Source organism: Xenia sp. Carnegie-2017, unplaced genomic scaffold (assembly GCF_021976095.1).
Source record: "Xenia sp. Carnegie-2017 unplaced genomic scaffold, XeniaSp_v1 HiC_scaffold_4, whole genome shotgun sequence".
Lineage (NCBI taxonomy): Eukaryota > Metazoa > Cnidaria > Anthozoa > Malacalcyonacea > Xeniidae > Xenia > Xenia sp. Carnegie-2017.
Genome location: NW_025813504.1, coordinates 612133 through 625221, shown reverse-complemented (window position 1 = coordinate 625221; position 13089 = coordinate 612133). Strand labels below are relative to the sequence as shown.

General features: G+C 33.7%; 1 long non-coding RNA gene across 1 annotated transcript; it reads right to left on the bottom strand.

Annotated features, from left to right (window-relative positions):
* Window positions 1-6788: 6788 nt before the first annotated feature.
* LOC124455749 lies at window positions 6789-7722 on the bottom strand. Its single transcript, XR_006952014.1, has 2 exons — window positions 7580-7722; window positions 6789-6970 (listed from the first exon to the last, which is right to left on the bottom strand). It is a non-coding gene; the product is annotated as an uncharacterized LOC124455749 (long non-coding RNA).
* Between the last annotated feature and the right edge of the window lie 5367 nt (window positions 7723-13089).

The following is a 13089-nucleotide window of genomic DNA, read 5'->3' as shown; positions in this document are numbered from 1 at the left end:
AACATGTCTTTTCAAATCAGCTTACATCACAATCCTTTCCCCCTTAAGTATCTTTTACATGTATCATCTAAGGTATTCCAGGTATTCAAGTTTAATTAGCAGTTTGAAAAATGATATTTTTATCATCAGGAGTCATTCTTTGTGCTGTGATAAAATCAAAAGATTGGATGATTCAAAAATGGATGCTTATCAAGTACTGTGTAAGAAAAATACGTCACTTCCTCCTAATTGCTGTGATGACATCAAAACAAAAGTTGAATCATATGAAAGGGCGTATGCATCATTATGCTTAAACAGAACTGACGGTACGTAGACAGAAAAATATTTCTACTGATTTCTGCTTGTAATTAATTATAAAATAGATTGTGCTTTAATATTTAACATTTGGTTGATTATGTCTTGTCTCAAGCTAGCTTGCGTATCACATAAAATACAGTTGTATTCATTAAAGTGCATATAAACCTCACAGGATTTTAGTATTGTTTAAAAGAACAGCTAGTCAAATTAACAAATTCAAAAAAATAAATTGATTTACATTAAACCTATCTTGGGAAATTGCTGTCAAAACTCCAAATTTACAATATACATTTTTCACTAAGGGAACTGGTATTTAGTTAATCTCGTGACGTCATGTAAGGAGCACTGTTCGCTTGACTTCATTGCTTCTAAGCATTCGTGCATGGGTGAAAAGGGGAGCCCGAGCAGCACTTTCCCTCGCGATAGCAACTTCTAGTGTAATAATATGGTCTTAAAAAATTGAGTTTCCAATTAAGTGATAGGAAACTACAATAAAAACAAACTTTAAAAACCTTACCTCTGTATGTAGAGCCATATTTGTCGTAACCTCCTTGTGCACCGACAGCAGTAATTTCATAAGTTCCAGTGTAAGGCACTGTCCAATACTGGATACTGACATGTTATATTCACAGCTATACACAAAATACTTTTTTTTGTTAATTCTGCCTTGCAAAAACTGAATCTAACCCTAACTATTGAAACTATTGGGTTTATTTGTTAATGAGCCTTAGGTATGAAACTTTTATTTTGCCATGGAAGATACATATGTAATAAAAACTCAAGGTAAAACCTTGTTGATCAACAACATCTCGCTCATAATTGTCTTGAGAAGCAAAGCCGCCAAATTTAACTGTTTTTTGAAAAGTTAACTATGTTACATACCATAGTTAACTTTAACTACCATTTAACTGCAGTTAGCGCTAACTACTTTTTTATACAACCGACTTAACCACGTGGTTAAATTTAACTACTTTTAACTGCAAAAAGTGTTGTTAAAAAGGAGTTAAGAGCTTTATACAACCGGCCCCTGAAGAATAAAGACGATCATAAAACGAACTAACCGTCTAGACGACTTTAACGTTCGATTTGTCTTGACAGACGAATTAAAGCAATTGAATAGATAATCTCGTGATATTTCAGTGACCGCAAATTCACGATAGCTTCAGTAATGTTTCAATTAATAAAATTTGTATACATAATCACGTAAAGAACATTTCAGATTCATTTAGTCCATAAATTCCCAAGTGAAATAAACGCGAGAATACAATACAAACCTTCAAGGCATAAAGCAAAGCTCTTACTTTTTGTCTTATCAAAATGGGTAAGAGCAACCGCTGACCGCTTTTCCAAAGTACTGCGTTGACAAATCACACAAATAGCAATCCATTTGAAAATTGTCTCGCGTCATGACTACAGAAATAGGATATAAAATATTACTTCAGTTTTATGGACACTTTAAGTACAAGTGAAAGGTAAAAATGGTAACGCTATGCGTACACACATGTTGACTATCAAAACATTTTTTGAGAGTTTTTTTTACTATGCCTATGGCATAAATACATTATACATCTGGTTGTTGATGAAATCGATGATTTAGAACCCAATCCCATGGATGTTTTCATACCGTGTCAATTTAAGGCAAGGATGCCATCTTGAAAGGTGGCAAAAACAAAAACTCTTAATAAGAAGTAAGCTATAAGAAAGTTCAAAAAACCAACTTTTTCAAACATTTTAAAACCCAAACCTAAACAATCAACTTTGCTACTAAACGTCATTGCAGAATCAGATTTTAGTCGTAAACATCGTCAGTTTTTACACCTTTCATAAAGGGAATTTGCCTCTCTCATAATTATAGGATTTTGTCAGAGTCAGATACCGATATAAAGTTTTTTGACTGTCAATGTTATTTATTTTTATCAAAATGCGTCAATGATATTTATTTTGTTGACCAAAATGGGAACTAGTATACATTTTTAATAATGAGTACATTAATTAATAATTGGTCTCTAACCACTGTACTTTAGCTGTTCACTAAGCAAGCACTCCCCTTCCAAAAGCACTAAACAAACCTCGCTGGATCCACCACTGATCTAAAGAAAAGCCTTCAGGAAACATTGCTATGTGTTATAGGACAAGAGACTAGGGGTTCAAGAACAAGTATGAGGAAATACTACTTTAGGTTATAGGACAAGAGACTAGGGGTTCAAGAACAAGTATGAGGAAATACTACTATAAGTTATAAGACAAGAGACTAGGGGTTCAACAACAAGCATGAGGAAATACTACTAGAGGTTTTAAGACAAGAGACTAGGGGTTCAAGAACAAGCATGAGGAAATACTACTATAGGTTGTAAGACAAGAGACTAGGGGTTCAAGAACAAGCATGAGGAAATACTACTATAGGTTATAAGACAAGAGACTAGGGGTTCAACAACAAGCATGAGGAAATACTACTATAGGTTGTAAGACAAGAGACTAGGGGTTCAACAACAAGCATGAGGAAATACTACTATAGGTTGTAAGACAAGAGACTAGGGGTTCAACAACAAGCATGAGGAAATACTACTATAGGTTGTAAGACAAGAAACTAGGGGTTCAAGAACAAGTATGAGGAAATACTACTATAGGTTATAAGACAAGAGACTAGGGGTTCAACAACAAGCATGAGGAAATACCAGTGTGCGAATTAGTTCAGAAAAAACGATGTGCAATTTTTTTGACAAAAGTGTTTCTTCACAAGCATAATCAAATCGATATTACGTTAATTATTAAATAACGCTAATTGCTAAATTAATATTTTTAAACGTGAACAATATCATATGATTTACGACAGTGTTTTTCGTTAAAACTGCTGATTTATGCACATCGTTTAAAAAAGTGATGTGCAATTGTTCTCATTTTAGCTAAAACGATGTGCAAATTGCACATTGCACACCGCTAATTCGCACACTGGTATACAGTTTTAACATATTTTGACATAAAAAAAGTTAAATCTAATTAGTGACAGTTTCAGAGTAGACGTAAATAGAAAAAAATTTTGATATGTTGAAAGCTGTATATTTTATAGCAGACTGCAGTCTCTACACCTTTGAAATCTGCCACTCAAGCACAACTATATTTTGTTTACATTGTTTTACCTTCCAATAAATTCAGATTTTCTGCAACTTTTCTGCCACATTTGTCACGATAAGCTTGTCTTTATAATCCTTACATGTTTGGTTAGATAAGCATGGAAACGTACGCACCTCCTCGGCCAACTTTTCATCAAATTTTATACTTTCTGGATTAAGCGATTGAACACATATTGAATCTACCCTTTTAAATTCCTAATTTTTCTTTCAAGATGACGTCATTTTGGCAATTAACGCGAATAAATACAAATTTTTTTGTTATTTTATCGCGTTTGTCGCCATTGTTAGTCTCCGCTTATTGCGATTATTACCACGTTCCCATATGGGGGATTATAGCGATTAAAGTTAATCGCTGTCGCGATTGTCGCGTTAAAGTAATAGTGTAAGCCATGCTTTAAAATTGCATACGAGTTAGCCGAGATGTTTTAAAAAGCATCATTCCTAGTAAGTATATGATAAATTATTGAACATTGTATACAATAACTTTACTGGGCTACAATGTTTGGATCGGCTAGTTTAATAAAGTAATATATCTTATACATGGCGATTCCTGCAACAATATAAGTCATTGAAAGCTTCAAAAGCTCTACCACCTATTTACCTTAATAAAGTGAATCGTTTGAACCCGGGAGTATCGTAACATGTTTGTAGATGAAGATCGTCCAGGTTAGTATAGTCCTTAGAAGGACTGTTGGTATTGATGTACACTGACGTTTCCACAAACTTAGTGGTAGTCATCTTCAGAAGATACAACCTTGGCGGTATTCATCTTCAGAAGAGACAACCTAGGCGGTAGTCATCTTCAGAGTCTTTCGACAACCTTGGTGGTAGTCATCTTCAGAAGAGATAACCTAGGCGGTAGTCATCTTCAGAGTCTTTCGACAACCTTAGCGGTAGTCCTCTTTAGAAAAGACAACCTTAGCGGTAGTCATCTTCAGAAGAGACAACCTTGGCGGTAGTCATCTTCAGAGTCTTTCGACACCCTTAGCGGTAGTCATCTTTAGAAGAGACAACCTTAGCGGTAGTCATCTTCAGAAGAGACAACCTTAGAATAGACAACACATTACTTTGGACTAATCCACGATAACAATACACAATTGATACCCACACACACATACACATTTCCTGTACACACAATACGATGACGTAAGAACCAGATAACAAATACGGCTTACCTGATTTTTACTCCTCACTTGACTCTAAAGATGACTACCGCTAAGCGTTCGAAACGTCAGTCTACATCAATACCAACAGTCCTTTTTGGGACTCTATACTAACTCGGACAATCTTCATCCCCAAAAATGTTACAAAAAATTACAATTAAATTTTCATTAGCAGGAAGACCCACACACCAACAAAACTCTTAAAATTGGTAAATACTTGATTCATCATTGTGGGTTTCACTTTTGTTCTAATGCTAAACCTTAAACTTTCCTTCGAACGAATAAAACGGAGGAGATCGTTTAGCCGTTTGAGAAAGCAAACAACATTCTTGTCATACGCACTTTACTTTTATTAAACAACCATGTGTTAGAAATATGTGAGCATTCTATAAAGAAAAATTCTACCAAATAAGCATATAAAAGCAACATGTTTAAAAAATGTTAGTTTTATATCATGAAAAACTCAATGTTAATTTTCATAGTTGGAGTTTAATTGCTTTAGCGTTCTTTGTAAATATAACATTTCTAAACAATAAATTTCTTTTTTCTGTGATTGATTTTGAACACAAAAATGTAAAGACCATTTTTTTAGATTTTGGAGCTTACATAAAAGGTGACTTTGATTTAAGGAAGAGAGAGGTTCTGAAAAATCTGGTTGGGCAAAAAGCACCTGTCAATACTTATAGCCAAAGTGCAGGAGGTGGAGGTTCTTTTGTTGCTAGGACAACAATGTTCCACTGCTGGTTGCTGGAGAAGGTGGTGCTTTAGAAAACCTGAACAAACGTTTAGATAACTGTGGTGCCAGCAATAAGACATTGAGAAAAAATAATAAATGTGTCACACCTTGTGGAAACTGGGCTTGAGGAGTAAACGGACAGGGAGCAAAGCAAGCAGATTCAGGAAATTCAGGTATAATATCAGATTTTACAATATCTATTTGTATCATTGAATTAAAATACATGGAACGCCATCTGAAGCAATTAATTGAAGCTAAATCTTATACCAGACATGCGAGATTTTACCCCCAGACACGCGTGTGTAGTGTTTCGAGATTCTCTCGCGGAATAATAATTGACTAAACACGCATGTCATTGGTAAAATCTCGCGTGTCTGGGGTAAAATCACGGCTTTAAAAAATTATTAAGGTTTTGTATTTCAGGAAGCGTTCCACGTATTTTAGTTCAATGGTTTGTATACTAATTTTTGTATCAATCAATGACAAACACGAGAAGTGCTTTTATTTTATGAAATCTTGACGATAAATTGACGGCAAAACAACGTGAAACTCATACTGTTACTTTCATGTTTTGTAGTAGGTGGAGGAGGTGGATTTCACAGCAATGGAAGAAAAAGTAAGCAGTCTGAAGGTGAGTATGGAGATGGAGGAGAAGGAGGTGTTGCTTTTATAAATGGAAGAGCAGGAGGACGTGCCAGAAATTACAATGCCGTTGGTGGATTTAGAGGTGGTGGTGGAGTATATGGTAATGGTGGAGGACTAGGTGGTAGAGGTGGTTACTCAGGTAGAGCATCCAGGCATAATGTGAATGGATCTTGTGGTGGTAAAGGTGGAACGTACAATGTGGGAAAAAATCAAGTAAATAAGTAGAAATATATGTATGTTGAGTTTTAAAAGCAAAAACAGGAAATCATCAGTCGGATTTTATGGATTTTCAATTTTCAATCCCTTTTCAGTTTTTTGATAACAAGCAAAACAAATATCTTATCTGTAAAAGCGTTATATTCCTTTTTGTGGATTCTAAGATATCCAAAATTTAATGATTGAAGTTTTGAAATACGATAAAAGAAATGCCAAAATAGATATCGTGTTGTTTTTTAAAAATACTATTTGATAAACTATAAACATCAGGAGGGGTCGAGAATATATTTGTCTGCCACAAAACCCACGAAGATCAAATTTTTATTCTATATAATCACACATTGTAAGTGCTTTTGAATTCTATTTCACCATCTAAAAAAGGAATTACAATTTAGAAACCATATAAAATGACAGTGCAAAGTTGTTTCAGTCATTGTGTCTCCTGCTTTTTAGGTTTTTGTTCTTGTGAGAAATCAAAAATATGTTCCAAGCAACAAACTGTCATGCGTTTCTTTTTTCAGCTCAGAATGTTTATCAAAATATCAGCCACATGGGGAAATGGATTTTTTGCCAAACTTAAACCAATAATAAAGGCAGGAATATCATTCTATATTTTATTTCATATTTTTCAGAAGTAAACAAACGTAAAGGATTTTGCTTTGAAAATCCCTTAAAATTACAAATCTACTAAAATCACGTTTACAATCATATTTACAAAGTTTTGTCAATGTCTTCATTTATTTAAAAGTGCCTTCGTGAACTTGACTAGACTTCATTCTCACCTATATGGTAAAGTCGAAGAAAAAGAATGAGTATAACGAATAGTATAAGTTTGAGTGCAATTACGGATTAACATGCACCACTGACTTTTTTAAAGACAGCAATGAAATATATTATATTTCAGTCTCTAAACGAGTGCAATTGTGGAAATCTTTATTTATTTACTACTCTCGCCAGGTTTTTTATAAATTAAAAATTAGAATTGGTTTTGAGTGCTTTTCAACAAATCAAGTTACAATACCTACAATGCATTTACAGCTTTTTGACAGTGCAACTACACATTTTTACAGTGCAATTACACATTTTTACAATGCAATTACACATTTTTACAGTGCAATTACATGCAGATAATCTGCACTTCAACCAACTAACCACATTCGAGAAATATCTCAAGGTAGCTATATTATTAAAATCTTAGTAATGTGAGATGCACCATGGTATATACAAAATAAACAACTGATTCACTAAAGCCATATTTCTCAACGTTTGAGCGAAAATTCTTCCCTTAAAGATTTGAAATGAGTGTGCTTCGTAGACAAAAATCAATACCAAAAACGACGAGAAAGACCGTTTTGAATTTCTACAACAACTATTAACAGTGATTTACCTACATCAGATGAAACTTCGTCATTATTACTATCCGTTTCTCTGAAGAATTTACAATCTTTGAAATCGAGCAACTTCAATGCCTTATCCAGTTTTGAGCATATAAAAGTTTTCTCTGGACCAAAAGAAATGTCATATTCTTCGTCGTTTTCGCACACACAAATTCGCAAATGGTTGCCATTTATTTTCATTATCCTTAAAATAAATAAGACCTCCCGAATCACCATCTTTAAGAAACTGGTAATTGCATTTGACTTTAACTGCATTCTTGAAAATGGTTTTTCTTGACTTTTCACACAAATACGAGTAATTTCGATGATTAATAAAGCCCTCGATACGAGAATTTGTACGAACTTTAACAAAACCGTAGCTCTTGTCTACTCTCTGGTAAAGCTCCTTATTTGCTTCTTTTAATCTCTAAGGAAAATTCTCCAAGTCGTCTCCACCAAGACTATAAAAATCGTTTTCGTTTCCAACTGGAATAAACATTATATCCGCTTCATTGTTGAACTTACTACCTGTGTTGCAGGGAAAACTATCTAGTTGTTTTACCTTGCCATAGTTAGGTAGCTGGTAGAAATACTTGTTACCATCATTTTAGTTTCTGGCATTTACGTTATCAATTATCATTAAAACCTCATTTTCCTGATTACATGTTTGTGAGGCAGAAATTTGGTCTGTAACATAAGCAACATGTGCAGAAGTTAAAGCATAATGGTTTTCTATATTACAACAAAACATTGCTAGAGTGCCATGCGAGCTGTTTCTTTGAGAACTATCGTTGTCATTAAAACTGTCGATATTGCTAACTTGCATGTTGCCAAAAATGCAGTATTGCTAATTTTTTGTGAATTCAAATGCGGAAAGTACTACAAAAGATGCCAAAGACAACTATAATTTTAGTACATTTGTTTACAATAATGTAGGCAAATTTCTGCTATAACTCGATCTTACATCAAATCGATTGGAAAGGGAGAGGAATAATAAATTCATATAAGAAATTACAAAACTAAGCAATCTCAAATTCTTAATATATACAGTGTAAATTGCTCCAATACGCTGTAAAAAAAGCGTTTTCGAACCCCAAAATCAAACTTTTCTGAGGAGCATGCTTTCGGACCCCCCTAGTGGGTAGACGGCTTTAGTGACTAACGTATAAAAAATCATAGATCCACTGCTGCAGGTAAATATATAATATAAATACAATCAATCAATACAAAGTTTGACTGCACTGTGTGTTACGATGGAATTGGGAGAGAGTTATCGTTTTTTTAAACTGTTTAAGTGATTTTTTGCGCCGCCTATGGCTAGTTGATATTAAAAACTTGCGGGCTGAAATGCACGTACGCTGCAACCAAAATCAAAAAAATTGGGAAGCTTTTTCAAGTATATCATTAATAAGTAATAGCATATAGTTCTCGTGCATTTTGGAAAAAGAGCACTAGTGCGTTTTTCAAAGACTTCAAATTGAACTCGTCCTTAGGTATGAAAGCAATGCTTTAACAACAGCATTTTAGAACCTTTTGACCAAGCTTATATAGCTAAGCGTAAATATAACTCATCCAATGTCTACTTCTGAGTTTTACATGAAAATGGCGATTATAAAAAATGGACAGGTAAGCTTTTAATTAAAATTTAAAATTGTTTAGCAACATTTGCACCTTCATGAACAATTTTTATTGCCAAATTATTCTTCTCTATCCACCGAAAAGAAGCAGCAAGTTCTTCGTACCACAACTGCTTACATTTCCGAGATTCAAACCAAAATTTAAGCATTGTAAACCCTTGCCAGGACAAGTCACGATGCTTTAATTCAATTTCTATTATTTTCTCATGCGCAATTTCCAGAGATATTGCCAAATCCTTCCATTTATCAGGAATTGCTTTCGCCATTTGTAACAGAATTTTGTTAATTGCTGCAAAAAAACGTACAATCAAAACAAGGTAATAGCATTTTTTACGTTGGTACAAAATGTTAGATAACTGTATACACCAAGTCATTAACATTATCATTTCCTACATGAACTAGATATAATATACACAGCCATGAGACTTGTAAGAATGCATCAAGGGTGTGTCATGTTAATTTTAATAAAACTATTGATAACATGCTTTCAGTAGTAATGTTTTTTGGGTAAGACAGCGTGTTAAAATTATATCACCAAACTTGAGTGATCTATTGCATGTGGAGGTTTTTCAAAATTCGTAATACCAGTTAAAATGCACACGGTACATAGCTATTAAATTATTAATTAATATTCAACACTGATGATATTAACAATAATTTCTTCATGTGAAAAGGTGTCATTATGCATTTTACACCTCGAAAAATTTCTTAGCTTATTCAAGAATAGGCCATTACTCCTCTCAGTCCTATTTAGAGTATCTTTACTCTTCGTATTGATAATTTTACCCCACAAGTAATCATATTATAATCATAATATACTGAGCAATACATGCCCCTGAAACGAGCACAAAATATACTTATTGCCATTGTAGATGTGTAAATGTAATGCACATAAAAATGTTCTATTTTATAAAAATAGTAAAATGATATAAAGCATCAAGAATCAGTGTGAGAGTGTTACATAACGAGTGCATGAGTGATACAGTGTTGATTTATGCTTGATTCAAACGGTTTTACTAATAACTTAAAAAGTTATTGCATGATTAGAAATCGTTCTTTGAAAAATTATGTACTATTGTGCAGCGTTTGCACATGCTCTTAGCATATTAAAAATTTGGTATATCCTTTATAACAAAAGCACATCTGTAGGCGACTACACTTACCACATAGTAAAGCTTTGTTAACTCAAGCAAGTGTACTAAACTTTTTGCTGCCTATAATGCTGTGCTACATAGCATGTATATTTATACATCCATTTAATAACACAAAAGGCGCTAAATATTTTAATTGAACAAAATACCTATATCTATATCATTTATATAACTCATGTCATATACTACATCTACATGTAAAAGAAACATTCATAAACATCTGCATTTTTAAAAATCGTCATTCACTTGTAATGTTTAATACTGCATAATAGCTACCGTAGATGTAAAAAAAGTAAATAACAACGGCTGTATATATATATATATATATATATATATATATATGTAGTAGGCTATTTATCATAAAAGACAAAGACAAATGATAAAATTGTATAATAGTGCTGCTAATATACTGACATATCAAGAAAACATCTTGCCGTTTCAGTTTACACTTTTGCAGAACAATTTGACTATACATATGGTTTATCATGCAGAAACCTAATTTATCAGAAACCTGTACTTGCATTTAACCCAGTCAAAAACTGATTATTCATGTCAATCAACATAACTTATGACAAAGCCATTTCTCTTTGCAAAGCATTACAAAAACCTAACAGCAATAAATAAGTTCAGAAAACGCGAGATAGCACGAATATAAGAAAATAATATCAAGCCTCCCAGGGGTCATGTATTGTCTATTTTACTATAGAATGATTGAAAAAAATGGAAAAACAACAGAATTAATTAAGAAATGGCTTGGAAATTTTATGTTTACATAAAAATGCATGTTCATGATTCTAAAGCCATGGGCGATGGCCCATACGCGCCTGGTACGCTAAAGCCATGAAAATATGCATAGTAAGTCCAATACCACTTATTTAAGAAAGGAATGTTTCCTTCTGCCAACCTCGCAAAAAGCAACATAACCCTTGAAAAATATTAAAGCAGCTAGTATGGCAAGGATAGAATGTTACAACATCCAAGCCACAGCAAAAGACGTCATTTTTGAATCTTAGATAGAAAGTAGCAAAAATAATGCTATGCTTATTTCGCTAAGGGAAAAAGAATCTGAGTAAAAAGAAGGATTAATTGGTTTTATGCTATGATAGAACAGGCAATCGATTTCTTTACTAATCTGTTCAAAGTGGATCTCGGCTAAAGTACAGTTTATTCTGCCAGTGTTAGATTTAGAGGTTTTACCGAACATCAGATAGAATCATAAAAGAGTTTAACAACATAACGATTGACAATATATTTTAACATAACATGTGCTCTCTTCTATAAGGCAGAACAACAAGTACATAGGTCACATGATTAACAATTAAGTTGAGAGTTATGCACTGTGATGTCATTTCCTTTTAACACTCCCACTTAACCATCAACTAAATTACTTATTAAGTTAAATTTGTTTTACACCAAGAAGATCTCTAAAACGTTCATACGTAGGCTTGCTTAATGGTTTAGTCATAATGTCAGCAATCATTGATTCGGTAGGACAATACTTTACACATATTGCGTTCTTATTAACTTGCTCTCTAATGAAGTGATAGGATATGTCAATGTGCTTTGTGCGATTATGAAATTTCGGATTCTTGCACAATTGAATGGCTCCTTGATTATCTTCGTAAATTGTTGTAGGAACAGGTCTCAACAATTCAATATCATTCAGTAATCTTCTTAGCCAGATACACTCTTGTGAAGCTGAACTCAAAGCAATATATTCGGCTTCAGTTGTAGATCTTGATACAGATGCCTGTCGTTTACTGCACCAGCTTATCGTACTGTTTTGAATCTGAAAAACATACCCTGATGTAGAACGTCTTGTCTCCACATCACCACCCCAATCGGCGTCTGAAAAACCATACAAATCAGAATCTTTTCCATTTGCAGTAAACAGAAGACCATAGTCCATCGTTCCTTTGATATAACGAAACACTCTTTTCACTGCTTGCCAATGATCTTTACCTGGTCTGGACATATATTTAGATAAAGTTGCGACGGCGGCAGCTAAGTCTGGACGAGTTGCAACAGTTGCATATGTTAAGCAACCTATTGCCATTTGATATTTCTGAACATCTACTGGCTTCTCATTATCAGATAATGATACAAACTTCTTTGACGTATCTAGTGGTGTTGATACTGGTTTTGATTCATCCATTCCAAACTTCTTTAGTACTCCAAGCAAATATTGTGACTGACTGATACTAAGTGTTTTAGCTTGACGGTTGCGCTTTATTGACATTCCCAAAATGTAACCTACTTCACCAACATATTCGACTTTGAATCTCTTAGCGAGAGATCTCTTTTCTTTAGTCAACATATCTGTACAATTAGAAAACCACAGTATGTCATCCACATACAAGGCCAATATGACAAAGTCGATTTTACCACTCTTTCGTTTAATGGACTTTATATAGACACACGAATCTGCATTACTTTTTCGATATTCATTTGACAACAGAAACTTGTCGATTTCAGAATTCCAACATCGTGCAGCCTGTTTCAAACCATATATGCTTTTCTTCAATCGATATACATAATTCTTCTTCTCTTGATCGACATAACCTTCCGGTTGTTTCATGTAAATTTCATCTTCTAGCTTACCTTGCAAAAAGGCAGTCTTTACGTCAGTTTGGTGAATTTCCCAGTTGTGTATTTTCGCCACACTCAGCAATAATCTAATTGATGCATAACGAACTACTGGTGAAAAAACTTCTTCATAGTCGGTACCTTCAGATTG